The sequence below is a fragment of the Pelobates fuscus genome, chromosome 3 (genome assembly GCF_036172605.1).
Source record: "Pelobates fuscus isolate aPelFus1 chromosome 3, aPelFus1.pri, whole genome shotgun sequence".
NCBI lineage: Eukaryota > Metazoa > Chordata > Amphibia > Anura > Pelobatidae > Pelobates > Pelobates fuscus.
This window is the reverse complement of record NC_086319.1, coordinates 374,366,950-374,394,084: the sequence shown is the minus strand read 5'-3', so window position 1 is coordinate 374,394,084 and position 27,135 is coordinate 374,366,950. Positions and strand designations below refer to the sequence as shown.

Sequence of the window (27,135 nt, the reverse complement as noted above, 5' to 3'; positions counted from 1 at the left end):
TTGCCTTGTTAGCGCAGTAGGTAGCGCGTCAGTCTCATAATCTGAAGGTCGTGAGTTCGATCCTCACACAGGGCATGTATATTTTGTAAGGAATAGAGAAATCCAGCATGTGTTCACACCAATCAAACAGTTTCCTTGAGCAACAATCCCTTCAGGACAGGACCATATATTGGCAAAATTTCATGAAATCATATCTAGACAAGTTAGAGGATGGGACACTTTGTTTGAAGAATATTCCTTGTTTCGCAAGTATGAATTTTTGCCACTCTGCAACCCATTCTAATTGGGATGAAAGAGAAGCTCAGCATCAAAATGTGTCTTGGGGATCGCCTTTGGATAATTTCAGCCTCCTGATTTCTAAGTCCCTGTGTCTATTCTGCTGTCTATTTTTTTTGTTTGTAACAAGTAGTATGACACTAATTAACTGCACTAGAATAGGTGCCCCAAATGTGTGAGAAGGCTATAAAGCTTGTTTGGAATATACACCCATTTCATTTTATTTTAGAACAAACGTTCACTATATTCATGTATCCCAGAAGACTATAAAAACCCATGGCGTAAGTTGCCTTGTTAGCGCAGTAGGTAGCGCGTCAGTCTCATAATCTGAAGGTCGTGAGTTCGATCCTCACACAGGGCATGTATATTTTGTATGGAATAGAGAAATCCAGCATGTGTTCACACCAATCAAACAGTTTCCTTGCGCAACAATCCCTTCAGGACAGGACCATATATTGGCAAAATTTCATGAAATCATATCTAGACAAGTTAGAGGATGGGACACTTTGTGTGAAGAATATTCCTTGTTACTCCAGTATGAATTTTTGCCACTCTGCAACCCATTCTAATTGGGATGAAAGAGAAGCTCAGCATCAAAATGTGTCTTGGGGATCGCCTTTCGATAATTTCAGCCTCCACCTCCTCCTTTGGAATATACACCCATTTCATTTTATTTTAGAACAAACGTTCACTATATGCATGTATCCCTGAAGACTATAAAAATATATGGCGCAAGTTGCCTTGTTAGCGCAGTAGGTAGCGCGTCAGTCTCATAATCTGAAGGTCGTGAGTTCGATCCTCACACAGGGCATGTATATTTTGTAAGAAATAGAGAAATCCAGCATGTGTTCACACCAATCAAACAGTTTCCTTGAGCAACAATCCCTTCAGGACAGGACCATACATTGGCAAAATTCCATAAAATCATATCTAGACAAGTTAGAGGATGGGACACTTTGTTTGAAGAATATTCCTTGTTTCGCAAGTATGAATTTTTGCCACTCTGCAACCCATTCTAATTGGGATGAAAGAGAAGCTCAGCATCAAAATGTGTCTTGGGGATCACCTTTGGATAATTTCAGCCTCCTGATTTCTAAGTCCCTGTGTCTATTCTGCTGTCTATTTTTTTTGTTTGTAACAAGTAGTATGACACTAATTAACTGCACTAGAATAGGTGCCCCAAATGTGTGAGAAGGCTATAAAGCTTGTTTGGAATATACACCCATTTCATTTTATTTTAGAACAAACGTTCACTATATTCATGTATCCCAGAAGACTATAAAAACCCATGGCGTAAGTTGCCTTGTTAGCGCAGTAGGTAGCGCGTCAGTCTCATAATCTGAAGGTCGTGAGTTCGATCCTCACACAGGGCATGTATATTTTGTAAGGAATAGAGAAATCCAGCATGTGTTCACACCAATCAAACAGTTTCCTTGAGCAACAATCCCTTCAGGACAGGACCATATATTGGCAAAATTTCATGAAATCATATCTAGACAAGTTAGAGGATGGGACACTTTGTGTGAAGAATATTCCTTGTTACTCCAGTATGAATTTTTGCCACTCTGCAACCCATTCTAATTGGGATGAAAGAGAAGCTCAGCATCAAAATGTGTCTTGGGGATCGCCTTTGGATAATTTCAGCCTCCTGATTTCTAAGTCCCTGTGTCTATTCTGCTGTCTATTTTTTTTGTTTGTAACAAGTAGTATGACACTAATTAACTGCACTAGAATAGGTGCCCCAAATGTGTGAGAAGGCTATAAAGCTTGTTTGGAATATACACCCATTTCATTTTATTTTAGAACAAACGTTCACTATATTCATGTATCCCAGAAGACTATAAAAACCCATGGCGTAAGTTGCCTAAATTCCATGAAATCATATCTAGACAAGTTAGAGGATGGGACACTTTGTTTGAAGAATATTCCTTGTTTCGCAAGTATGAATTTTTGCCACTCTGCAACCCATTCTAATTGGGATGAAAGAGAAGCTCAGCATCAAAATGTGTCTTGGGGATCGCCTTTGGATAATTTCAGCCTCCTGATTTCTAAGTCCCTGTGTCTATTCTGCTGTCTATTTTTTTTGTTTGTAACAAGTAGTATGACACTAATTAACTGCACTAGAATAGGTGCCCCAAATGTGTGAGAAGGCTATAAAGCTTGTTTGGAATATACACCCATTTCATTTTATTTTAGAACAAACGTTCACTATATTCATGTATCCCAGAAGACTATAAAAACCCATGACGTAAGTTGCCTTGTTAGCGCAGTAGGTAGCGCGTCAGTCTCATAATCTGCAGGTCGTGAGTTCGATCCTCACACAGGGCATGTATATTTTGTAAGGAATAGAGAAATCCAGCATGTGTTCACACCAATCAAACAGTTTCCTTGAGCAACAATCCCTTCAGGACAGGACCATACATTGGCAAAATTCCATGAAATCATATCTAGACAAGTTAGAGGATGGGACACTTTGTTTGAAGAATATTCCTTGTTTCGCAAGTATGAATTTTTGCCACTCTGCAACCCATTCTAATTGGGATGAAAGAGAAGCTCAGCATCAAAATGTCTCTTGGGGATCGCCTTTCGATAATTTCAGCCTCCACCTCCTCCTTTGGAATATACACCCATTTCATTTTATTTTAGAACAAACGTTCACTATATGCATGTATCCCAGAAGACTATAAAAACCCATGGCGCAAGTTGCCTTGTTAGCGCAGTAGGTAGCGCGTCAGTTTTATAATCTGAAGGTCGTGAGTTCGATCCTCACACAGGGCATGTATATTTTGTAAGAAATAGAGAAATCCAGCATGTGTTCACACCAATCAAACAGTTTCTTTGAGCAACAATCCCTTCAGGACAGGACCATACATTGGCAAAATTCCATGAAATCATATCTAGACAAGTTAGAGGATGGGACACTTTGTTTGAAGAATATTCCTTGTTTCGCAAGTATGAATTTTTGCCACTCTGCAACCCATTCTAATTGGGATGAAAGAGAAGTTCAGCATCAAAATGTGTCTTGGGGATCGCCTTTGGATAATTTCAGCCTCCTGATTTCTAAGTCCCTGTGTCTATTCTGCTGTCTATTTTTTTTGTTTGTAACAAGTAGTATGACACTAATTAACTGCACTAGAATAGGTGCCCCAAATGTGTGAGAAGGCTATAAAGCTTGTTTGGAATATACACCCATTTCATTTTATTTTAGAACAAACGTTCACTATATTCATGTATCCCAGAAGACTATAAAAACCCACGGCGTAAGTTGCCTTGTTAGCGCAGTAGGTAGCGCGTCAGTCTCATAATTTGAAGGTCGTGAGTTCGATCCTCACACAGGGCATGTATATTTTGTAAGGAATAGAGAAATCCAAATGTGTTCACACCAATCAAACAGTTTCCTTGAGCAACAATCCCTTCAGGACAGGACCATATATTGCCAAAATTTCATGAAATCATATCTAGACAAGTTAGAGGATGGGACACTTTGTGTGAAGAATATTCCTTGTTACTCCAGTATGAATTTTTGCAACTCTGCAACCCATTCTAATTGGGATGAAAGAGAAGCTCAGCATCAAAATGTGTCTTGGGGATCGCCTTTCGATAATTTCAGCCTCCACCTCCTCCTTTGGAATATACACCCATTTCATTTTGTTTTAGAACAAACGTTCACTATATGCATGTATCCCAGAAGACTATAAAAACCCATGGCGCAAGTTGCCTTGTTAGCGCAGTAGGTAGCGCGTCAGTCTCATAATCTGAAGGTCGTGAGTTCGATCCTCACACAGGGCATGTATATTTTGTAAGGAATAGAGAAATCCAGCATGTGTTCACACCAATCAAACAGTTTCCTTGAGCAACAATCCCTTCAGGCCAGGACCATATATTGGCAAAATTTCATGAAATCATATCTAGACAAGTTAGAGGATGGGACACTTTGTGTGAAGAATATTCCTTGTTACTCCAGTATGAATTTTTGCCACTCTGCAACCCATTCTAATTGGGATGAAAGAGAAGCTCAGCATCAAAATGTGTCTTGGGGATCGCCTTTGGATAATTTCAGCCTCCTGATTTCTAAGTCCCTGTGTCTATTCTGCTGTCTATTTTTTTTGTTTGTAACAAGTAGTATGACACTAATTAACTGCACTAGAATAGGTGCCCCAAATGTGTGAGAAGGCTATAAAGCTTATTTGGAATATACACCCATTTCATTTTATTTTAGAACAAACGTTCACTATATTCATGTATCCCAGAAGACTATAAAAACCCATGATGTAAGTTGCCTTGTTAGCGCAGTAGGTAGCGCGTCAGTCTCATAATCTGAAGGTCGTGAGTTCGATCCTCACACAGGGCATGTATATTTTGTAAGGAATAGAGAAATCCAGCATGTGTTCACACCAATCAAACAGTTTCCTTGCGCAACAATCCCTTCAGAACAGGACCATATATTGGCAAAATTCCATGAAATCATATCTAGACAAGTTAGAGGATGGGACACTTTGTGTGAAGAATACTCATTGTTACTCCAGTATGAATTTTTGCAACTCTTCAACCCTTTCTAATTGGGATGAAAGAGAAGCTCAGCATCAAAATGTGTCTTGGGGATCGCCTTTCGATAATTTCAGCCTCCTCCTTTGGAATATACACCCATTTCATTTTATTTTAGAAGAAACGTTCACTATATGCATGTATCACAGAAGACTATAAAAACCCATGGCGCAAGTTGCCTTGTTAGCGCAGTAGGTAGTGCGTCAGTCTCATAATCTGAAGGTCGTGAGTTCGATCCTCACACAGGGCATGTATATTTTGTAAGAAATAGAGAAATCCAGCATGTGTTCACACCAATCAAACAGTTTTCTTGAGCAACAATCCCTTCAGGACAGGACCATATATTGGCAAAATTTCATGAAATCATATCTAGACAAGTTAGAGGATGGGACACTTTGTGTGAAGAATATTCCTTGTTACTCCAGTATGATTTTTTGCCACTCTGCAACCCATTCTAATTGGGATGAAAGAGAAGCTCAGCATCAAAATGTGTCTTGGGGATCGCCTTTCGATAATTTCAGCCTCCACCTCCTCCTTTGGAATATACACCCATTTCATTTTATTTTAGAACAAACGTTCACTATATGCATGTATCCCAGAAGACTATAAAAACCCATGGCCCAAGTTGCCTTGTTAGCGCAGTAGGTAGCGCGTCAGTCTCATAATCTGAAGGTCGTGAGTTCGATCCTCACACAGGGCATGTATATTTTGTAAGAAATAGAGAAATCCAGCATGTGTTCACACCAATAAAACAGTTTCCTTGAGCAACAATCCCTTCAGGACAGGACCATACATTGGCAAAATTCCATGAAATCATATCTAGACAAGTTAGAGGATGGGACACTTTGTTTGAAGAATATTCCTTGTTTCGCAAGTATGAATTTTTGCCACTCTGCAACCCATTCTAATTGGGATGAAAGAGAAGCTCAGCATCAAAATGTGTCTTGGGGATCGCCTTTGGATAATTTCAGCCTCCTGATTTCTAAGTCCCTGTGTCTATTCTGCTGTCTATTTTTTTTGTTTGTAACAAGTAGTATGACACTAATTAACTGCACTAGAATAGGTGCCCCAAATGTGTGAGAAGGCTATAAAGCTTGTTTGGAATATACACCCATTTCATTTTATTTTAGAACAAACGTTCACTATATTCATGTATCCCAGAAGACTATAAAAACCCATGACGTAAGTTGCCTTGTTAGCGCAGTAGGTAGCGCGTCAGTCTCATAATCTGAAGGTCGTGAGTTCGATCCTCACACAGGGCATGTATATTTTGTAAGGAATAGAGAAATCCAGCATGTGTTCACACCAATCAAACAGTTTCCTTGAGCAACAATCCCTTCAGGACAGGACCATACATTGGCAAAATTCCATGAAATCATATCTAGACAAGTTAGAGGATGGGACACTTTGTTTGAAGAATATTCCTTGTTTCGCAAGTATGAATTTTTGCCACTCTGCAACCCATTCTAATTGGGATGAAAGAGAAGCTCAGCATCAAAATGTCTCTTGGGGATCGCCTTTCGATAATTTCAGCCTCCACCTCCTCCTTTGGAATATACACCCATTTCATTTTATTTTAGAACAAACGTTCACTATATGCATGTATCCCAGAAGACTATAAAAACCCATGGCGCAAGTTGCCTTGTTAGCGCAGTAGGTAGCGCGTCAGTCTTTTAATCTGAAGGTCGTGAGTTCGATCCTCACACAGGGCATGTATATTTTGTAAGAAATAGAGAAATCCAGCATGTGTTCACACCAATCAAACAGTTTCTTTGAGCAACAATCCCTTCAGGACAGGACCATACATTGGCAAAATTCCATGAAATCATATCTAGACAAGTTAGAGGATGGGACACTTTGTTTGAAGAATATTCCTTGTTTCGCAAGTATGAATTTTTGCCACTCTGCAACCCATTCTAATTGGGATGAAAGAGAAGTTCAGCATCAAAATGTGTCTTGGGGATCGCCTTTGGATAATTTCAGCCTCCTGATTTCTAAGTCCCTGTGTCTATTCTGCTGTCTATTTTTTTTGTTTGTAACAAGTAGTATGACACTAATTAACTGCACTAGAATAGGTGCCCCAAATGTGTGAGAAGGCTATAAAGCTTGTTTGGAATATACACCCATTTCATTTTATTTTAGAACAAACGTTCACTATATTCATGTATCCCAGAAAACTATAAAAACCCATGGCGTAAGTTGCCTTGTTAGCGCAGTAGGTAGCGCGTCAGTCTCATAATCTGAAGGTCGTGAGTTCGATCCTCACACAGGGCATGTATATTTTGTAAGAAATAGAGAAATCCAGCATGTGTTCACACCAATCAAACAGTTTCCTTGAGCAACAATCCCTTCAGGACAGGACCATACATTGGCAAAATTCCATGAAATCATATCTAGACAAGTTAGAGGATGGGACACTTTGTTTGAAGAATATTCCTTGTTACTCCAGTATGAATTTTTGCCACTCTGCAACCCATTCTAATTGGGATGAAAGAGAAGCTCAGCATCAAAATGTGTCTTGGGGATCGCCTTTCGATAATTTCAGCCTCCACCTCCTCCTTTGGAATATACACCCATTTCATTTTGTTTTAGAACAAACGTTCACTATATGCATGTATCCCAGAAGACTATAAAAACCCATGGCGCAAGTTGCCTTGTTAGCGCGGTAGGTAGCGCGTCAGTCTCATAATCTGAAGGTCGTGAGTTCGATCCTCACACAGGGCATGTATATTTTGTAAGAAATAGAGAAATCCAGAAATCCAGCATGTGTTCACACCAATCAAACAGTTTCCTTGAGCAACAATCCCTTCAGGATAGGACCATACATTGGCAAAATTCCATGAAATCATATCTAGACAAGTTAGAGGATGGGACACTTTGTTTGAAGAATATTCCTTGTTTCGCAAGTATGAATTTTTGCCACTCTGCAACCCATTCTAATTGGGATGAAAGAGAAGCTCAGCATCAAAATGTGTCTTGGGGATCGCCTTTGGATAATTTCAGCCTCCTGATTTCTAAGTCCCTGTGTCTATTCTGCTGTCTATTTTTTTTGTTTGTAACAAGTAGTATGACACTAATTAACTGCACTAGAATAGGTGCCCCAAATGTGTGAGAAGGCTATAAAGCTTGTTTGGAATATACACCCATTTCATTTTATTTTAGAACAAACGTTCACTATATTCATGTATCCCAGAAAACTATAAAAACCCATGGCGTAAGTTGCCTTGTTAGCGCAGTAGGTAGCGCGTCAGTCTCATAATCTGAAGGTCGTGAGTTCGATCCTCACACAGGGCATGTATATTTTGTAAGGAATTGAGAAATCCAGCATGTGTTCACACCAATCAAACAGTTTCCTTGAGCAACAATCCCTTCAGGACAGGACCATATATTGGCAAAATTTCATGAAATCATATCTAGACAAGTTAGAGGATGGGACACTTTGTGTGAAGAATATTCCTTGTTACTCCAGTATGAATTTTTGCCACTCTGCAACCCATTCTAATTGGGATGAAAGAGAAGCTCAGCATCAAAATGTGTCTTGGGGATCGCGTTTCGATAATTTCAGCCTCCACCTCCTCCTTTGGAATATACACCCATTTCATTTTATTTTAGAACAAACGTTCACTATATGCATGTATCCCAGAAGACTATAAAAACCCATGGCGCAAGTTGCCTTGTTAGCGCAGTAGGTAGCGCGTCAGTCTTTTAATCTGAAGGTCGTGAGTTCGATCCTCACACAGGGCATGTATATTTTGTAAGAAATAGAGAAATCCAGCATGTGTTCACACCAATCAAACAGTTTCTTTGAGCAACAATCCCTTCAGGACAGGACCATACATTGGCAAAATTCCATGAAATCATATCTAGACAAGTTAGAGGATGGGACACTTTGTTTGAAGAATATTCCTTGTTTCGCAAGTATGAATTTTTGCCACTCTGCAACCCATTCTAATTGGGATTAAAGAGAAGTTCAGCATCAAAATGTGTCTTGGGGATCGCCTTTGGATAATTTCAGCCTCCTGATTTCGAAGTCCCTGTGTCTATTCTGCTGTCTATTTTTTTTGTTTGTAACAAGTAGTATGACACTAATTAACTGCACTAGAATAGGTGCCCCAAATGTGTGAGAAGGCTATAAAGCTTGTTTGGAATATACACCCATTTCATTTTATTTTAGAACAAACGTTCACTATATTCATGTATCCCAGAAAACTATAAAAACCCATGGCGTAAGTTGCCTTGTTAGCGCAGTAGGTAGCGCGTCAGTCTCATAATCTGAAGGTCGTGAGTTCGATCCTCACACAGGGCATGTATATTTTGTAAGAAATAGAGAAATCCAGCATGTGTTCACACCAATCAAACAGTTTCCTTGAGCAACAATCCCTTCAGGACAGGACCATACATTGGCAAAATTCCATGAAATCATATCTAGACAAGTTAGAGGATGGGACACTTTGTTTGAAGAATATTCCTTGTTACTCCAGTATGAATTTTTGCCACTCTGCAACCCATTCTAATTGGGATGAAAGAGAAGCTCAGCATCAAAATGTGTCTTGGGGATCGCCTTTCGATAATTTCAGCCTCCACCTCCTCCTTTGGAATATACACCCATTTCATTTTGTTTTAGAACAAACGTTCACTATATGCATGTATCCCAGAAGACTATAAAAACCCATGGCGCAAGTTGCCTTGTTAACGCGGTAGGTAGCACGTCAGTCTCATAATCTGAAGGTCGTGAGTTCGATCCTCACACAGGGCATGTATATTTTGTAAGAAATAGAGAAATCCAGAAATCCAGCATGTGTTCACACCAATCAAACAGTTTCCTTGAGCAACAATCCCTTCAGGATAGGACCATACATTGGCAAAATTCCATGAAATCATATCTAGACAAGTTAGAGGATGGGACACTTTGTTTGAAGAATATTCCTTGTTTCGCAAGTATGAATTTTTGCCACTCTGCAACCCATTCTAATTGGGATGAAAGAGAAGCTCAGCATCAAAATGTGTCTTGGGGATCGCCTTTGGATAATTTCAGCCTCAGGATTTCTAAGTCCCTGTGTCTATTCTGCTGTCTATTTTTTTTGTTTGTAACAAGTAGTATGACACTAATTAACTGCACTAGAATAGGTGCCCCAAATGTGTGAGAAGGCTATAAAGCTTGTTTGGAATATACACCCATTTCATTTTATTTTAGAACAAACGTTCACTATATTCATGTATCCCAGAAGACTATAAAATCCCATGGCGTAAGTTGCCTTGTTAGCGCAGTAGGTAGCGCGTCAGTCTCATAATCTGAAGGTCGTGAGTTCGATCCTCACACAGGGCATGTATATTTTGTAAGGAATTGAGAAATCCAGCATGTGTTCACACCAATCAAACAGTTTCCTTGAGCAACAATCCCTTCAGGACAGGACCATATATTGGCAAAATTTCATGAAATCATATCTAGACAAGTTAGAGGATGGGACACTTTGTGTGAAGAATATTCCTTGTTACTCCAGTATGAATTTTTGCCACTCTGCAACCCATTCTAATTGGGATGAAAGAGAAGCTCAGCATCAAAATGTGTCTTGGGGATCGCGTTTCGATAATTTCAGCCTCCACCTCCTCCTTTGGAATATACACCCATTTCATTTTATTTTAGAACAAACGTTCACTATATGCATGTATCCCAGAAGACTATAAAAACCCATGGCGCAAGTTGCCTTGTTAGCGCAGTAGGTAGCGCGTCAGTCTCATAATCTGAAGGTCGTGAGTTCGATCCTCACACAGGGCATGTATATTTTGTAAGAAATAGAGAAATCCAGCATGTGTTCAACCCAATCAAACAGTTTCCTTGTGCAACAATCCCTTCAGGACAGGACCATACATTGGCAAAATTCCATGAAATCATATCTAGACAAGTTAGAGGATGGGACACTTTGTGTTAAGAATATTCCTTGTTACTCCAGTATGAATTTTTGCCACTCTGCAACCCATTCTAATTGGGATGAAAGAGAAGCTCAGCATCAAAATGTGTCTTGGGGATCGCGTTTCGATAATTTCAGCCTCCACCTCCTCCTTTGGAATATACACCCATTTCATTTTATTTTAGAACAAACGTTCACTATATGCATGTATCCCAGAAGACTATAAAAACCCATGGCGCAAGTTGCCTTGTTAGCGCAGTAGGTAGCGCGTCAGTCTTTTAATCTGAAGGTCGTGAGTTCGATCCTCACACAGGGCATGTATATTTTGTAAGAAATAGAGAAATCCAGCATGTGTTCACACCAATCAAACAGTTTCTTTGAGCAACAATCCCTTCAGGACAGGACCATACATTGGCAAAATTCCATGAAATCATATCTAGACAAGTTAGAGGATGGGACACTTTGTTTGAAGAATATTCCTTGTTTCGCAAGTATGAATTTTTGCCACTCTGCAACCCATTCTAATTGGGATGAAAGAGAAGTTCAGCATCAAAATGTGTCTTGGGGATCGCCTTTGGATAATTTCAGCCTCCTGATTTCTAAGTCCCTGTGTCTATTCTGCTGTCTATTTTTTTTGTTTGTAACAAGTAGTATGACACTAATTAACTGCACTAGAATAGGTGCCCCAAATGTGTGAGAAGGCTATAAAGCTTGTTTGGAATATACACCCATTTCATTTTATTTTAGAACAAACGTTCACTATATTCATGTATCCCAGAAAACTATAAAAACCCATGGCGTAAGTTGCCTTGTTAGCGCAGTAAGTAGCGCGTCAGTCTCATAATCTGAAGGTCGTGAGTTCGATCCTCACACAGGGCATGTATATTTTGTAAGAAATAGAGAAATCCAGCATGTGTTCACACCAATCAAACAGTTTCCTTGAGCAACAATCCCTTCAGGACAGGACCATACATTGGCAAAATTCCATGAAATCATATCTAGACAAGTTAGAGGATGGGACACTTTGTTTGAAGAATATTCCTTGTTACTCCAGTATGAATTTTTGCCACTCTGCAACCCATTCTAATTGGGATGAAAGAGAAGCTCAGCATCAAAATGTGTCTTGGGGATCGCCTTTCGATAATTTCAGCCTCCACCTCCTCCTTTGGAATATACACCCATTTCATTTTGTTTTAGAACAAACGTTCACTATATGCATGTATCCCAGAAGACTATAAAAACCCATGGCGCAAGTTGCCTTGTTAGCGCGGTAGGTAGCGCGTCAGTCTCATAATCTGAAGGTCGTGAGTTCGATCCTCACACAGGGCATGTATATTTTGTAAGAAATAGAGAAATCCAGAAATCCAGCATGTGTTCACACCAATCAAACAGTTTCCTTGAGCAACAATCCCTTCAGGATAGGACCATACATTGGCAAAATTCCATGAAATCATATCTAGACAAGTTAGAGGATGGGACACTTTGTTTGAAGAATATTCCTTGTTTCGCAAGTATGAATTTTTGCCACTCTGCAACCCATTCTAATTGGGATGAAAGAGAAGCTCAGCATCAAAATGTGTCTTGGGGATCGCCTTTGGATAATTTCAGCCTCCTGATTTCTAAGTCCCTGTGTCTATTCTGCTGTCTATTTTTTTTGTTTGTAACAAGTAGTATGACACTAATTAACTGCACTAGAATAGGTGCCCCAAATGTGTGAGAAGGCTATAAAGCTTGTTTGGAATATACACCCATTTCATTTTATTTTAGAACAAACGTTCACTATATTCATGTATCCCAGAAAACTATAAAAACCCATGGCGTAAGTTGCCTTGTTAGCGCAGTAGGTAGCGCGTCAGTCTCATAATCTGAAGGTCGTGAGTTCGATCCTCACACAGGGCATGTATATTTTGTAAGGAATTGAGAAATCCAGCATGTGTTCACACCAATCAAACAGTTTCCTTGAGCAACAATCCCTTCAGGACAGGACCATATATTGGCAAAATTTCATGAAATCATATCTAGACAAGTTAGAGGATGGGACACTTTGTGTGAAGAATATTCCTTGTTACTCCAGTATGAATTTTTGCCACTCTGCAACCCATTCTAATTGGGATGAAAGAGAAGCTCAGCATCAAAATGTGTCTTGGGGATCGCGTTTCGATAATTTCAGCCTCCACCTCCTCCTTTGGAATATACACCCATTTCATTTTATTTTAGAACAAACGTTCACTATATGCATGTATCCCAGAAGACTATAAAAACCCATGGCGCAAGTTGCCTTGTTAGCGCAGTAGGTAGCGCGTCAGTCTTTTAATCTGAAGGTCGTGAGTTCGATCCTCACACAGGGCATGTATATTTTGTAAGAAATAGAGAAATCCAGCATGTGTTCACACCAATCAAACAGTTTCTTTGAGCAACAATCCCTTCAGGACAGGACCATACATTGGCAAAATTCCATGAAATCATATCTAGACAAGTTAGAGGATGGGACACTTTGTTTGAAGAATATTCCTTGTTTCGCAAGTATGAATTTTTGCCACTCTGCAACCCATTCTAATTGGGATGAAAGAGAAGTTCAGCATCAAAATGTGTCTTGGGGATCGCCTTTGGATAATTTCAGCCTCCTGATTTCTAAGTCCCTGTGTCTATTCTGCTGTCTATTTTTTTTGTTTGTAACAAGTAGTATGACACTAATTAACTGCACTAGAATAGGTGCCCCAAATGTGTGAGAAGGCTATAAAGCTTGTTTGGAATATACACCCATTTCATTTTATTTTAGAACAAACGTTCACTATATTCATGTATCCCAGAAAACTATAAAAACCCATGGCGTAAGTTGCCTTGTTAGCGCAGTAGGTAGCGCGTCAGTCTCATAATCTGAAGGTCGTGAGTTCGATCCTCACACAGGGCATGTATATTTTGTAAGAAATAGAGAAATCCAGCATGTGTTCACACCAATCAAACAGTTTCCTTGAGCAACAATCCCTTCAGGACAGGACCATACATTGGCAAAATTCCATGAAATCATATCTAGACAAGTTAGAGGATGGGACACTTTGTTTGAAGAATATTCCTTGTTACTCCAGTATGAATTTTTGCCACTCTGCAACCCATTCTAATTGGGATGAAAGAGAAGCTCAGCATCAAAATGTGTCTTGGGGATCGCCTTTCGATAATTTCAGCCTCCACCTCCTCCTTTGGAATATACACCCATTTCATTTTGTTTTAGAACAAACGTTCACTATATGCATGTATCCCAGAAGACTATAAAAACCCATGGCGCAAGTTGCCTTGTTAGCGCGGTAGGTAGCACGTCAGTCTCATAATCTGAAGGTCGTGAGTTCGATCCTCACACAGGGCATGTATATTTTGTAAGAAATAGAGAAATCCAGAAATCCAGCATGTGTTCACACCAATCTAACAGTTTCCTTGAGCAACAATCCCTTCAGGATAGGACCATACATTGGCAAAATTCCATGAAATCATATCTAGACAAGTTAGAGGATGGGACACTTTGTTTGAAGAATATTCCTTGTTTCGCAAGTATGAATTTTTGCCACTCTGCAACCCATTCTAATTGGGATGAAAGAGAAGCTCAGCATCAAAATGTGTCTTGGGGATCGCCTTTGGATAATTTCAGCCTCAGGATTTCTAAGTCCCTGTGTCTATTCTGCTGTCTATTTTTTTTGTTTGTAACAAGTAGTATGACACTAATTAACTGCACTAGAATAGGTGCCCCAAATGTGTGAGAAGGCTATAAAGCTTGTTTGGAATATACACCCATTTCATTTTATTTTAGAACAAACGTTCACTATATTCATGTATCCCAGAAGACTATAAAATCCCATGGCGTAAGTTGCCTTGTTAGCGCAGTAGGTAGCGCGTCAGTCTCATAATCTGAAGGTCGTGAGTTCGATCCTCACACAGGGCATGTATATTTTGTAAGGAATTGAGAAATCCAGCATGTGTTCACACCAATCAAACAGTTTCCTTGAGCAACAATCCCTTCAGGACAGGACCATATATTGGCAAAATTTCATGAAATCATATCTAGACAAGTTAGAGGATGGGACACTTTGTGTGAAGAATATTCCTTGTTACTCCAGTATGAATTTTTGCCACTCTGCAACCCATTCTAATTGGGATGAAAGAGAAGCTCAGCATCAAAATGTGTCTTGGGGATCGCGTTTCGATAATTTCAGCCTCCACCTCCTCCTTTGGAATATACACCCATTTCATTTTATTTTAGAACAAACGTTCACTATATGCATGTATCCCAGAAGACTATAAAAACCCATGGCGCAAGTTGCCTTGTTAGCGCAGTAGGTAGCGCGTCAGTCTCATAATCTGAAGGTCGTGAGTTCGATCCTCACACAGGGCATGTATATTTTGTAAGAAATAGAGAAATCCAGCATGTGTTCAACCCAATCAAACAGTTTCCTTGTGCAACAATCCCTTCAGGACAGGACCATACATTGGCAAAATTCCATGAAATCATATCTAGACAAGTTAGAGGATGGGACACTTTGTTTGAAGAATATTCCTTGTTTCGCAAGTATGAATTTTTGCCACTCTGCAACCCATTCTAATTGGGATGAAAGAGAAGCTCAGCATCAAAATGTGTCTTGGGGATCGCCTTAGGATAACTTCAGCCTCCTGATTTCTAAGTCCCTGTGTCTATTCTGCTGTCTATTTTTTTTGTTTGTAACAAGTAGTATGACACTAATTAACTGCACTAGAATAGGTGCCCCAAATGTGTGAGAAGGCTATAAAGCTTGTTTGGAATATACACCCATTTCATTTTATTTTAGAACAAACGTTCACTATATTCATGTATCCCAGAATACTATAAAAACCCACGGCGTAAGTTGCCTTGTTAGCGCAGTAGGTAGCGCGTCAGTCTCATAATTTGAAGGTCGTGAGTTCGATCCTCACACAGGGCATGTATATTTTGTAAGGAATAGAGAAATCCAGCATGTGTTCACACCAATCAAACAGTTTCCTTGAGCAACAATCCCTTCAGGACAGGACCATATATTGCCAAAATTTCATGAAATCATATCTAGACAAGTTAGAGGATGGGACACTTTGTGTGAAGAATATTCCTTGTTACTCCAGTATGAATTTTTGCAACTCTGCAACCCATTCTAATTGGGATGAAAGAGAAGCTCAGCATCAAAATGTGTCTTGGGGATCGCCTTTCGATAATTTCAGCCTCCACCTCCTCCTTTGGAATATACACCCATTTCATTTTGTTTTAGAACAAACGTTCACTATATGCATGTATCCCAGAAGACTATAAAAACCCATGGCGCAAGTTGCCTTGTTAGCGCAGTAGGTAGCGCGTCAGTCTCATAATCTGAAGGTCGTGAGTTCGATCCTCACACAGGGCATATATATTTTGTAAGGAATAGAGAAATCCAGCATGTGTTCACACCAATCAAACAGTTTCCTTGAGCAACAATCCCTTCAGGCCAGGACCATATATTGGCAAAATTTCATGAAATCATATCTAGACAAGTTAGAGGATGGGACACTTTGTGTGAAGAATATTCCTTGTTACTCCAGTATGAATTTTTGCCACTCTGCAACCCATTCTAATTGGGATGAAAGAGAAGCTCAGCATCAAAATGTGTCTTGGGGATCGCCTTTGGATAATTTCAGCCTCCTGATTTCTAAGTCCCTGTGTCTATTCTGCTGTCTATTTTTTTTGTTTGTAACAAGTAGTATGACACTAATTAACTGCACTAGAATAGGTGCCCCAAATGTGTGAGAAGGCTATAAAGCTTATTTGGAATATACACCCATTTCATTTTATTTTAGAACAAACGTTCACTATATTCATGTATCCCAGAAGACTATAAAAACCGATGATGTAAGTTGCCTTGTTAGCGCAGTAGGTAGCGCGTCAGTCTCATAATCTGAAGGTCGTGAGTTCGATCCTCACACAGGGCATGTATATTTTGTAAGGAATAGAGAAATCCAGCATGTGTTCACACCAATCAAACAGTTTCCTTGCGCAACAATCCCTTCAGAACAGGACCATATATTGGCAAAATTCCATGAAATCATATCTAGACAAGTTAGAGGATGGGACACTTTTTGTGAAGAATACTCCTTGTTACTCCAGTATGAATTTTTGCAACTCTTCAACCCTTTCTAATTGGGATGAAAGAGAAGCTCAGCATCAAAATGTGTCTTGGGGATCGCCTTTCGATAATTTCAGCCTCCTCCTTTGGAATATACACCCATTTCATTTTATTTTAGAAGAAACGTTCACTATATGCATGTATCACAGAAGACTATAAAAACCCATGGCGCAAGTTGCCTTGTTAGCGCAGTAGGTAGTGCGTCAGTCTCATAATCTGAAGGTCGTGAGTTCGATCCTCACACAGGGCATGTATATTTTGTAAGAAATAGAGAAATCCAGCATGTGTTCACACCAATCAAACAGTTTTCTTGAGCAACAATCCCTTCAGGACAGGACCATATATTGGCAAAATTTCATGAAATCATATCTAGACAAGTTAGAGGATGGGACACTTTGTGTGAAGAATATTCCTTGTTACTCCAGTATGATTTTTTGCCACTCTGCAACCCATTCTAATTGGGATGAAAGAGAAGCTCAGCATCAAAATGTGTCTTGGGGATCGCCTTTCGATAATTTCAGCCTCCACCTCCTCCTTTGGAATATACACCCATTTCATTTTATTTTAGAACAAACGTTCACTATATGCATGTATCCCAGAAGACTATAAAAACCCATGGCCCAAGTTGCCTTGTTAGCGCAGTAGGTAGCGCGTCAGTCTCATAATCTGAAGGTCGTGAGTTCGATCCTCACACAGGGCATGTATATTTTGTAAGAAATAGAGAAATCCAGCATGTGTTCACACCAATAAAACAGTTTCCTTGAGCAACAATCCCTTCAGGACAGGACCATACATTGGCAAAATTCCATGAAATCATATCTAGACAAGTTAGAGGATGGGACACTTTGTTTGAAGAATATTCCTTGTTTCGCAAGTATGAATTTTTGCCACTCTGCAACCCATTCTAATTGGGATGAAAGAGAAGCTCAGCATCAAAATGTGTCTTGGGGATCGCCTTTGGATAATTTCAGCCTCCTGATTTCTAAGTCCCTGTGTCTATTCTGCTGTCTATTTTTTTTGTTTGTAACAAGTAGTATGACACTAATTAACTGCACTAGAATAGGTGCCCCAAATGTGTGAGAAGGCTATAAAGCTTGTTTGGAATATACACCCATTTCATTTTATTTTAGAACAAACGTTCACTATATTCATGTATCCCAGAAGACTATAAAAACCCATGACGTAAGTTGCCTTGTTAGCGCAGTAGGTAGCGCGTCAGTCTCATAATCTGAAGGTCGTGAGTTCGATCCTCACACAGGGCATGTATATTTTGTAAGGAATAGAGAAATCCAGCATGTGTTCACACCAATCAAACAGTTTCCTTGAGCAACAATCCCTTCAGGACAGGACCATACATTGGCAAAATTCCATGAAATCATATCTAGACAAGTTAGAGGATGGGACACTTTGTTTGAAGAATATTCCTTGTTTCGCAAGTATGAATTTTTGCCACTCTGCAACCCATTCTAATTGGGATGAAAGAGAAGCTCAGCATCAAAATGTCTCTTGGGGATCGCCTTTCGATAATTTCAGCCTCCACCTCCTCCTTTGGAATATACACCCATTTCATTTTATTTTAGAACAAACGTTCACTATATGCATGTATCCCAGAAGACTATAAAAACCCATGGCGCAAGTTGCCTTGTTAGCGCAGTAGGTAGCGCGTCAGTCTTTTAATCTGAAGGTCGTGAGTTCGATCCTCACACAGGGCATGTATATTTTGTAAGAAATAGAGAAATCCAGCATGTGTTCACACCAATCAAACAGTTTCTTTGAGCAACAATCCCTTCAGGACAGGACCATACATTGGCAAAATTCCATGAAATCATATCTAGACAAGTTAGAGGATGGGACACTTTGTTTGAAGAATATTCCTTGTTTCGCAAGTATGAATTTTTGCCACTCTGCAACCCATTCTAATTGGGATGAAAGAGAAGTTCAGCATCAAAATGTGTCTTGGGGATCGCCTTTGGATAATTTCAGCCTCCTGATTTCTAAGTCCCTGTGTCTATTCTGCTGTCTATTTTTTTTGTTTGTAACAAGTAGTATGACACTAATTAACTGCACTAGAATAGGTGCCCCAAATGTGTGAGAAGGCTATAAAGCTTGTTTGGAATATACACCCATTTCATTTTATTTTAGAACAAACGTTCACTATATTCATGTATCCCAGAAAACTATAAAAACCCATGGCGTAAGTTGCCTTGTTAGCGCAGTAGGTAGCGCGTCAGTCTCATAATCTGAAGGTCGTGAGTTCGATCCTCACACAGGGCGTGTATATTTTGTAAGAAATAGAGAAATCCAGCATGTGTTCACACCAATCAAACAGTTTCCTTGAGCAACAATCCCTTCAGGACAGGACCATACATTGGCAAAATTCCATGAAATCATATCTAGACAAGTTAGAGGATGGGACACTTTGTTTGAAGAATATTCCTTGTTACTCCAGTATGAATTTTTGCCACTCTGCAACCCATTCTAATTGGGATGAAAGAGAAGCTCAGCATCAAAATGTGTCTTGGGGATCGCCTTTCGATAATTTCAGCCTCCACCTCCTCCTTTGGAATATACACCCATTTCATTTTGTTTTAGAACAAACGTTCACTATATGCATGTATCCCAGAAGACTATAAAAACCCATGGCGCAAGTTGCCTTGTTAGCGCGGTAGGTAGCGCGTCAGTCTCATAATCTGAAGGTCGTGAGTTCGATCCTCACACAGGGCATGTATATTTTGTAAGAAATAGAGAAATCCAGAAATCCAGCATGTGTTCACACCAATCAAACAGTTTCCTTGAGCAACAATCCCTTCAGGACAGGACCATATATTGGCAAAATTTCATGAAATCATATCTAGACAAGTTAGAGGATGGGACACTTTGTGTGAAGAATATTCCTTGTTACTCCAGTATGAATTTTTGCCACTCTGCAACCCATTCTAATTGGGATGAAAGAGAAGCTCAGCATCAAAATGTGTCTTGGGGATCGCGTTTCGATAATTTCAGCCTCCACCTCCTCCTTTGGAATATACACCCATTTCATTTTATTTTAGAACAAACGTTCACTATATGCATGTATCCCAGAAGACTATAAAAACCCATGGCGCAAGTTGCCTTGTTAGCGCAGTAGGTAGCGCGTCAGTCTCATAATCTGAAGGTCGTGAGTTCGATCCTCACACAGGGCATGTATATTTTGTAAGAAATAGAGAAATCCAGCATGTGTTCAACCCAATCAAACAGTTTCCTTGTGCAACAATCCCTTCAGGACAGGACCATACATTGGCAAAATTCCATGAAATCATATCTAGACAAGTTAGAGGATGGGACACTTTGTGTGAAGAATATTCCTTGTTACTCCAGTATGAATTTTTGCCACTCTGCAACCCATTCTAATTGGGATGAAAGAGAAGCTCAGCATCAAAATGTGTCTTGGGGATCGCGTTTCGATAATTTCAGCCTCCACCTCCTCCTTTGGAATATACACCCATTTCATTTTATTTTAGAACAAACGTTCACTATATGCATGTATCCCAGAAGACTATAAAAACCCATGGCGCAAGTTGCCTTGTTAGCGCAGTAGGTAGCGCGTCAGTCTTTTAATCTGAAGGTCGTGAGTTCGATCCTCACACAGGGCATGTATATTTTGTAAGAAATAGAGAAATCCAGCATGTGTTCACACCAATCAAACAGTTTCTTTGAGCAACAATCCCTTCAGGACAGGACCATACATTGGCAAAATTCCATGAAATCATATCTAGACAAGTTAGAGGATGGGACACTTTGTTTGAAGAATATTCCTTGTTTCGCAAGTATGAATTTTTGCCACTCTGCAACCCATTCTAATTGGGATGAAAGAGAAGTTCAGCATCAAAATGTGTCTTGGGGATCGCCTTTGGATAATTTCAGCCTCCTGATTTCTAAGTCCCTGTGTCTATTCTGCTGTCTATTTTTTTTGTTTGTAACAAGTAGTATGACACTAATTAACTGCACTAGAATAGGTGCCCCAAATGTGTGAGAAGGCTATAAAGCTTGTTTGGAATATACACCCATTTCATTTTATTTTAGAACAAACGTTCACTATATTCATGTATCCCAGAAAACTATAAAAACCCATGGCGTAAGTTGCCTTGTTAGCGCAGTAGGTAGCGCGTCAGTCTCATAATCTGAAGGTCGTGAGTTCGATCCTCACACAGGGCATGTATATTTTGTAAGAAATAGAGAAATCCAGCATGTGTTCACACCAATCAAACAGTTTCCTTGAGCAACAATCCCTTCAGGACAGGACCATACATTGGCAAAATTCCATGAAATCATATCTAGACAAGTTAGAGGATGGGACACTTTGTTTGAAGAATATTCCTTGTTACTCCAGTATGAATTTTTGCCACTCTGCAACCCATTCTAATTGGGATGAAAGAGAAGCTCAGCATCAAAATGTGTCTTGGGGATCGCCTTTCGATAATTTCAGCCTCCACCTCCTCCTTTGGAATATACACCCATTTCATTTTGTTTTAGAACAAACGTTCACTATATGCATGTATCCCAGAAGACTATAAAAACCCATGGCGCAAGTTGCCTTGTTAGCGCGGTAGGTAGCGCGTCAGTCTCATAATCTGAAGGTCGTGAGTTCGATCCTCACACAGGGCATGTATATTTTGTAAGAAATAGAGAAATCCAGAAATCCAGCATGTGTTCACACCAATCAAACAGTTTCCTTGAGCAACAATCCCTTCAGGATAGGACCATACATTGGCAAAATTCCATGAAATCATATCTAGACAAGTTAGAGGATGGGACACTTTGTTTGAAGAATATTCCTTGTTTCGCAAGTATGAATTTTTGCCACTCTGCAACCCATTCTAATTGGGATGAAAGAGAAGCTCAGCATCAAAATGTGTCTTGGGGATCGCCTTTGGATAATTTCAGCCTCCTGATTTCTAAGTCCCTGTGTCTATTCTGCTGTCTATTTTTTTTGTTTGTAACAAGTAGTATGACACTAATTAACTGCACTAGAATAGGTGCCCCAAATGTGTGAGAAGGCTATAAAGCTTGTTTGGAATATACACCCATTTCATTTTATTTTAGAACAAACGTTCACTATATTCATGTATCCCAGAAAACTATAAAAACCCATGGCGTAAGTTGCCTTGTTAGCGCAGTAGGTAGCGCGTCAGTCTCATAATCTGAAGGTCGTGAGTTCGATCCTCACACAGGGCATGTATATTTTGTAAGGAATTGAGAAATCCAGCATGTGTTCACACCAATCAAACAGTTTCCTTGAGCAACAATCCCTTCAGGACAGGACCATATATTGGCAAAATTTCATGAAATCATATCTAGACAAGTTAGAGGATGGGACACTTTGTGTGAAGAATATTCCTTGTTACTCCAGTATGAATTTTTGCCACTCTGCAACCCATTCTAATTGGGATGAAAGAGAAGCTCAGCATCAAAATGTGTCTTGGGGATCGCGTTTCGATAATTTCAGCCTCCACCTCCTCCTTTGGAATATACACCCATTTCATTTTATTTTAGAACAAACGTTCACTATATGCATGTATCCCAGAAGACTATAAAAACCCATGGCGCAAGTTGCCTTGTTAGCGCAGTAGGTAGCGCGTCAGTCTTTTAATCTGAAGGTCGTGAGTTCGATCCTCACACAGGGCATGTATATTTTGTAAGAAATAGAGAAATCCAGCATGTGTTCACACCAATCAAACAGTTTCTTTGAGCAACAATCCCTTCAGGACAGGACCATACATTGGCAAAATTCCATGAAATCATATCTAGACAAGTTAGAGGATGGGACACTTTGTTTGAAGAATATTCCTTGTTTCGCAAGTATGAATTTTTGCCACTCTGCAACCCATTCTAATTGGGATGAAAGAGAAGTTCAGCATCAAAATGTGTCTTGGGGATCGCCTTTGGATAATTTCAGCCTCCTGATTTCTTAGTCCCTGTGTCTATTCTGCTGTCTATTTTTTTTGTTTGTAACAAGTAGTATGACACTAATTAACTGCACTAGAATAGGTGCCCCAAATGTGTGAGAAGGCTATAAAGCTTGTTTGGAATATACACCCATTTCATTTTATTTTAGAACAAACGTTCACTATATTCATGTATCCCAGAAAACTATAAAAACCCATGGCGTAAGTTGCCTTGTTAGCGCAGTAGGTAGCGCGTCAGTCTCATAATCTGAAGGTCGTGAGTTCGATCCTCACACAGGGCATGTATATTTTGTAAGAAATAGAGAAATCCAGCATGTGTTCACACCAATCAAACAGTTTCCTTGAGCAACAATCCCTTCAGGACAGGACCATACATTGGCAAAATTCCATGAAATCATATCTAGACAAGTTAGAGGATGGGACACTTTGTTTGAAGAATATTCCTTGTTACTCCAGTATGAATTTTTGCCACTCTGCAACCCATTCTAATTGGGATGAAAGAGAAGCTCAGCATCAAAATGTGTCTTGGGGATCGCCTTTCGATAATTTCAGCCTCCACCTCCTCCTTTGGAATATACACCCATTTCATTTTGTTTTAGAACAAACGTTCACTATATGCATGTATCCCAGAAGACTATAAAAACCCATGGCGCAAGTTGCCTTGTTAGCGCGGTAGGTAGCACGTCAGTCTCATAATCTGAAGGTCGTGAGTTCGATCCTCACACAGGGCATGTATATTTTGTAAGAAATAGAGAAATCCAGAAATCCAGCATGTGTTCACACCAATCTAACAGTTTCCTTGAGCAACAATCCCTTCAGGATAGGACCATACATTGGCAAAATTCCATGAAATCATATCTAGACAAGTTAGAGGATGGGACACTTTGTTTGAAGAATATTCCTTGTTTCGCAAGTATGAATTTTTGCCACTCTGCAACCCATTCTAATTGGGATGAAAGAGAAGCTCAGCATCAAAATGTGTCTTGGGGATCGCCTTTGGATAATTTCAGCCTCAGGATTTCTAAGTCCCTGTGTCTATTCTGCTGTCTATTTTTTTTGTTTGTAACAAGTAGTATGACACTAATTAACTGCACTAGAATAGGTGCCCCAAATGTGTGAGAAGGCTATAAAGCTTGTTTGGAATATACACCCATTTCATTTTATTTTAGAACAAACGTTCACTATATTCATGTATCCCAGAAGACTATAAAATCCCATGGCGTAAGTTGCCTTGTTAGCGCAGTAGGTAGCGCGTCAGTCTCATAATCTGAAGGTCGTGAGTTCGATCCTCACACAGGGCATGTATATTTTGTAAGGAATTGAGAAATCCAGCATGTGTTCACACCAATCAAACAGTTTCCTTGAGCAACAATCCCTTCAGGACAGGACCATATATTGGCAAAATTTCATGAAATCATATCTAGACAAGTTAGAGGATGGGACACTTTGTGTGAAGAATATTCCTTGTTACTCCAGTATGAATTTTTGCCACTCTGCAACCCATTCTAATTGGGATGAAAGAGAAGCTCAGCATCAAAATGTGTCTTGGGGATCGCGTTTCGATAATTTCAGCCTCCACCTCCTCCTTTGGAATATACACCCATTTCATTTTATTTTAGAACAAACGTTCACTATATGCATGTATCCCAGAAGACTATAAAAACCCATGGCGCAAGTTGCCTTGTTAGCGCAGTAGGTAGCGCGTCAGTCTCATAATCTGAAGGTCGTGAGTTCGATCCTCACACAGGGCATGTATATTTTGTAAGAAATAGAGAAATCCAGCATGTGTTCAACCCAATCAAACAGTTTCCTTGTGCAACAATCCCTTCAGGACAGGACCATACATTGGCAAAATTCCATGAAATCATATCTAGACAAGTTAGAGGATGGGACACTTTGTTTGAAGAATATTCCTTGTTTCGCAAGTATGAATTTTTGCCACTCTGCAACCCATTCTAATTGGGATGAAAGAGAAGCTCAGCATCAAAATGTGTCTTGGGGATCGCCTTAGGATAACTTCAGCCTCCTGATTTCTAAGTCCCTGTGTCTATTCTGCTGTCTATTTTTTTTGTTTGTAACAAGTAGTATGACACTAATTAACTGCACTAGAATAGGTGCCCCAAATGTGTGAGAAGGCTATAAAGCTTGTTTGGAATATACACCCATTTCATTTTATTTTAGAAAAAACGTTCACTATATTCATGTATCCCAGAAGACTATAAAAACCCACGGCGTAAGTTGCCTTGTTAGCGCAGTAGGTAGCGCGTCAGTCTCATAATTTGAAGGTCGTGAGTTCGATCCTCACACAGGGCATGTATATTTTGTAAGGAATAGAGAAATCCAGCATGTGTTCACACCAATCAAACAGTTTCCTTGAGCAACAATCCCTTCAGGACAGGACCATATATTGCCAAAATTTCATGAAATCATATCTAGACAAGTTAGAGGATGGGACACTTTGTGTGAAGAATATTCCTTGTTACTCCAGTATGAATTTTTGCAACTCTGCAACCCATTCTAATTGGGATGAAAGAGAAGCTCAGCATCAAAATGTGTCTTGGGGATCGCCTTTCGATAATTTCAGCCTCCACCTCCTCCTTTGGAATATACACCCATTTCATTTTGTTTTAGAACAAACGTTCACTATATGCATGTATCCCAGAAGACTATAAAAACCCATGGCGCAAGTTGCCTTGTTAGCGCAGTAGGTAGCGCGTCAGTCTCATAATCTGAAGGTCGTGAGTTCGATCCTCACACAGGGCATATATATTTTGTAAGGAATAGAGAAATCCAGCATGTGTTCACACCAATCAAACAGTTTCCTTGAGCAACAATCCCTTCAGGCCAGGACCATATATTGGCAAAATTTCATGAAATCATATCTAGACAAGTTAGAGGATGGGACACTTTGTGTGAAGAATATTCCTTGTTACTCCAGTATGAATTTTTGCCACTCTGCAACCCATTCTAATTGGGATGAAAGAGAAGCTCAGCATCAAAATGTGTCTTGGGGATCGCCTTTGGATAATTTCAGCCTCCTGATTTCTAAGTCCCTGTGTCTATTCTGCTGTCTATTTTTTTTGTTTGTAACAAGTAGTATGACACTAATTAACTGCACTAGAATAGGTGCCCCAAATGTGTGAGAAGGCTATAAAGCTTATTTGGAATATACACCCATTTCATTTTATTTTAGAACAAACGTTCACTATATTCATGTATCCCAGAAGACTATAAAAACCCATGATGTAAGTTGCCTTGTTAGCGCAGTAGGTAGCGCGTCAGTCTCATAATCTGAAGGTCGTGAGTTCGATCCTCACACAGGGCATGTATATTTTGTAAGGAATAGAGAAATCCAGCATGTGTTCACACCAATCAAACAGTTTCCTTGCGCAACAATCCCTTCAGAACAGGACCATATATTGGCAAAATTCCATGAAATCATATCTAGACAAGTTAGAGGATGGGACACTTTTTGTGAAGAATACTCCTTGTTACTCCAGTATGAATTTTTGCAACTCTTCAACCCTTTCTAATTGGGATGAAAGAGAAGCTCAGCATCAAAATGTGTCTTGGGGATCGCCTTTCGATAATTTCAGCCTCCTCCTTTGGAATATACACCCATTTCATTTTATTTTAGAACAAACGTTCACTATATGCATGTATCACAGAAGACTATAAAAACCCATGGCGCAAGTTGCCTTGTTAGCGCAGTAGGTAGTGCGTCAGTCTCATAATCTGAAGGTCGTGAGTTCGATCCTCACACAGGGCATGTATATTTTGTAAGAAATAGAGAAATCCAGCATGTGTTCACACCAATCAAACAGTTTCCTTGAGCAACAATCCCTTCAGGACAGGACCATATATTGGCAAAATTTCATGAAATCATATCTAGACAAGTTAGAGGATGGGACACTTTGTGTGAAGAATATTCCTTGTTACTCCAGTATGATTTTTTGCCACTCTGCAACCCATTCTAATTGGGATGAAAGAGAAGCTCAGCATCAAAATGTGTCTTGGGGATCGCCTTTCGATAATTTCAGCCTCCACCTCCTCCTTTGGAATATACACCCATTTCATTTTATTTTAGAACAAACGTTCACTATATGCATGTATCCCAGAAGACTATAAAAACCCATGGCCCAAGTTGCCTTGTTAGCGCAGTAGGTAGCGCGTCAGTCTCATAATCTGAAGGTCGTGAGTTCGATCCTCACACAGGGCATGTATATTTTGTAAGAAATAGAGAAATCCAGCATGTGTTCACACCAATAAAACAGTTTCCTTGAGCAACAATCCCTTCAGGACAGGACCATA

The 27,135-nt window shown here is 39.7% G+C and overlaps 31 non-coding genes across 31 annotated transcripts; all 31 read left to right on the top strand.

Annotated features, from left to right (window-relative positions):
- The first annotated feature begins 2 nt into the window (after positions 1-2).
- Positions 3-75, top strand: TRNAM-CAU (transfer RNA methionine (anticodon CAU)). The gene has a single exon. It is a non-coding gene; the product is annotated as a tRNA-Met (tRNA).
- Positions 76-564: 489 nt separating this feature from the next.
- On the top strand, positions 565-637 carry TRNAM-CAU (transfer RNA methionine (anticodon CAU)). Its single transcript has one exon. It is a non-coding gene; the product is annotated as a tRNA-Met (tRNA).
- A 377-nt stretch (positions 638-1,014) lies between these two features.
- Positions 1,015-1,087, top strand: TRNAM-CAU (transfer RNA methionine (anticodon CAU)). Its single transcript has one exon. It is a non-coding gene; the product is annotated as a tRNA-Met (tRNA).
- Positions 1,088-1,576: 489 nt separating this feature from the next.
- Positions 1,577-1,649, top strand: TRNAM-CAU (transfer RNA methionine (anticodon CAU)). Its single transcript has one exon. It is a non-coding gene; the product is annotated as a tRNA-Met (tRNA).
- A 1,332-nt stretch (positions 1,650-2,981) lies between these two features.
- Positions 2,982-3,054, top strand: TRNAI-UAU (transfer RNA isoleucine (anticodon UAU)). Its single transcript has one exon. It is a non-coding gene; the product is annotated as a tRNA-Ile (tRNA).
- A 938-nt stretch (positions 3,055-3,992) lies between these two features.
- On the top strand, positions 3,993-4,065 carry TRNAM-CAU (transfer RNA methionine (anticodon CAU)). The gene has a single exon. It is a non-coding gene; the product is annotated as a tRNA-Met (tRNA).
- Positions 4,066-4,554: 489 nt separating this feature from the next.
- TRNAM-CAU (transfer RNA methionine (anticodon CAU)) lies at positions 4,555-4,627 on the top strand. The gene has a single exon. It is a non-coding gene; the product is annotated as a tRNA-Met (tRNA).
- Positions 4,628-5,448: 821 nt separating this feature from the next.
- Positions 5,449-5,521, top strand: TRNAM-CAU (transfer RNA methionine (anticodon CAU)). Its single transcript has one exon. It is a non-coding gene; the product is annotated as a tRNA-Met (tRNA).
- A 489-nt stretch (positions 5,522-6,010) lies between these two features.
- TRNAM-CAU (transfer RNA methionine (anticodon CAU)) lies at positions 6,011-6,083 on the top strand. Its single transcript has one exon. It is a non-coding gene; the product is annotated as a tRNA-Met (tRNA).
- A 939-nt stretch (positions 6,084-7,022) lies between these two features.
- Positions 7,023-7,095, top strand: TRNAM-CAU (transfer RNA methionine (anticodon CAU)). Its single transcript has one exon. It is a non-coding gene; the product is annotated as a tRNA-Met (tRNA).
- A 947-nt stretch (positions 7,096-8,042) lies between these two features.
- TRNAM-CAU (transfer RNA methionine (anticodon CAU)) lies at positions 8,043-8,115 on the top strand. Its single transcript has one exon. It is a non-coding gene; the product is annotated as a tRNA-Met (tRNA).
- Positions 8,116-9,054: 939 nt separating this feature from the next.
- TRNAM-CAU (transfer RNA methionine (anticodon CAU)) lies at positions 9,055-9,127 on the top strand. The gene has a single exon. It is a non-coding gene; the product is annotated as a tRNA-Met (tRNA).
- Positions 9,128-10,074: 947 nt separating this feature from the next.
- Positions 10,075-10,147, top strand: TRNAM-CAU (transfer RNA methionine (anticodon CAU)). The gene has a single exon. It is a non-coding gene; the product is annotated as a tRNA-Met (tRNA).
- Positions 10,148-10,524: 377 nt separating this feature from the next.
- TRNAM-CAU (transfer RNA methionine (anticodon CAU)) lies at positions 10,525-10,597 on the top strand. The gene has a single exon. It is a non-coding gene; the product is annotated as a tRNA-Met (tRNA).
- Positions 10,598-12,556: 1,959 nt separating this feature from the next.
- Positions 12,557-12,629, top strand: TRNAM-CAU (transfer RNA methionine (anticodon CAU)). Its single transcript has one exon. It is a non-coding gene; the product is annotated as a tRNA-Met (tRNA).
- A 939-nt stretch (positions 12,630-13,568) lies between these two features.
- TRNAM-CAU (transfer RNA methionine (anticodon CAU)) lies at positions 13,569-13,641 on the top strand. Its single transcript has one exon. It is a non-coding gene; the product is annotated as a tRNA-Met (tRNA).
- A 947-nt stretch (positions 13,642-14,588) lies between these two features.
- Positions 14,589-14,661, top strand: TRNAM-CAU (transfer RNA methionine (anticodon CAU)). Its single transcript has one exon. It is a non-coding gene; the product is annotated as a tRNA-Met (tRNA).
- Positions 14,662-15,038: 377 nt separating this feature from the next.
- Positions 15,039-15,111, top strand: TRNAM-CAU (transfer RNA methionine (anticodon CAU)). Its single transcript has one exon. It is a non-coding gene; the product is annotated as a tRNA-Met (tRNA).
- A 939-nt stretch (positions 15,112-16,050) lies between these two features.
- TRNAM-CAU (transfer RNA methionine (anticodon CAU)) lies at positions 16,051-16,123 on the top strand. The gene has a single exon. It is a non-coding gene; the product is annotated as a tRNA-Met (tRNA).
- A 489-nt stretch (positions 16,124-16,612) lies between these two features.
- TRNAM-CAU (transfer RNA methionine (anticodon CAU)) lies at positions 16,613-16,685 on the top strand. Its single transcript has one exon. It is a non-coding gene; the product is annotated as a tRNA-Met (tRNA).
- Positions 16,686-17,506: 821 nt separating this feature from the next.
- Positions 17,507-17,579, top strand: TRNAM-CAU (transfer RNA methionine (anticodon CAU)). The gene has a single exon. It is a non-coding gene; the product is annotated as a tRNA-Met (tRNA).
- Positions 17,580-18,068: 489 nt separating this feature from the next.
- TRNAM-CAU (transfer RNA methionine (anticodon CAU)) lies at positions 18,069-18,141 on the top strand. Its single transcript has one exon. It is a non-coding gene; the product is annotated as a tRNA-Met (tRNA).
- A 1,847-nt stretch (positions 18,142-19,988) lies between these two features.
- On the top strand, positions 19,989-20,061 carry TRNAM-CAU (transfer RNA methionine (anticodon CAU)). The gene has a single exon. It is a non-coding gene; the product is annotated as a tRNA-Met (tRNA).
- A 939-nt stretch (positions 20,062-21,000) lies between these two features.
- Positions 21,001-21,073, top strand: TRNAM-CAU (transfer RNA methionine (anticodon CAU)). Its single transcript has one exon. It is a non-coding gene; the product is annotated as a tRNA-Met (tRNA).
- Positions 21,074-22,020: 947 nt separating this feature from the next.
- Positions 22,021-22,093, top strand: TRNAM-CAU (transfer RNA methionine (anticodon CAU)). The gene has a single exon. It is a non-coding gene; the product is annotated as a tRNA-Met (tRNA).
- Positions 22,094-23,032: 939 nt separating this feature from the next.
- Positions 23,033-23,105, top strand: TRNAM-CAU (transfer RNA methionine (anticodon CAU)). Its single transcript has one exon. It is a non-coding gene; the product is annotated as a tRNA-Met (tRNA).
- A 947-nt stretch (positions 23,106-24,052) lies between these two features.
- Positions 24,053-24,125, top strand: TRNAM-CAU (transfer RNA methionine (anticodon CAU)). Its single transcript has one exon. It is a non-coding gene; the product is annotated as a tRNA-Met (tRNA).
- Positions 24,126-24,502: 377 nt separating this feature from the next.
- Positions 24,503-24,575, top strand: TRNAM-CAU (transfer RNA methionine (anticodon CAU)). The gene has a single exon. It is a non-coding gene; the product is annotated as a tRNA-Met (tRNA).
- A 939-nt stretch (positions 24,576-25,514) lies between these two features.
- TRNAM-CAU (transfer RNA methionine (anticodon CAU)) lies at positions 25,515-25,587 on the top strand. The gene has a single exon. It is a non-coding gene; the product is annotated as a tRNA-Met (tRNA).
- Positions 25,588-26,076: 489 nt separating this feature from the next.
- On the top strand, positions 26,077-26,149 carry TRNAM-CAU (transfer RNA methionine (anticodon CAU)). The gene has a single exon. It is a non-coding gene; the product is annotated as a tRNA-Met (tRNA).
- Positions 26,150-26,970: 821 nt separating this feature from the next.
- On the top strand, positions 26,971-27,043 carry TRNAM-CAU (transfer RNA methionine (anticodon CAU)). Its single transcript has one exon. It is a non-coding gene; the product is annotated as a tRNA-Met (tRNA).
- Positions 27,044-27,135: the final 92 nt, after the last annotated feature.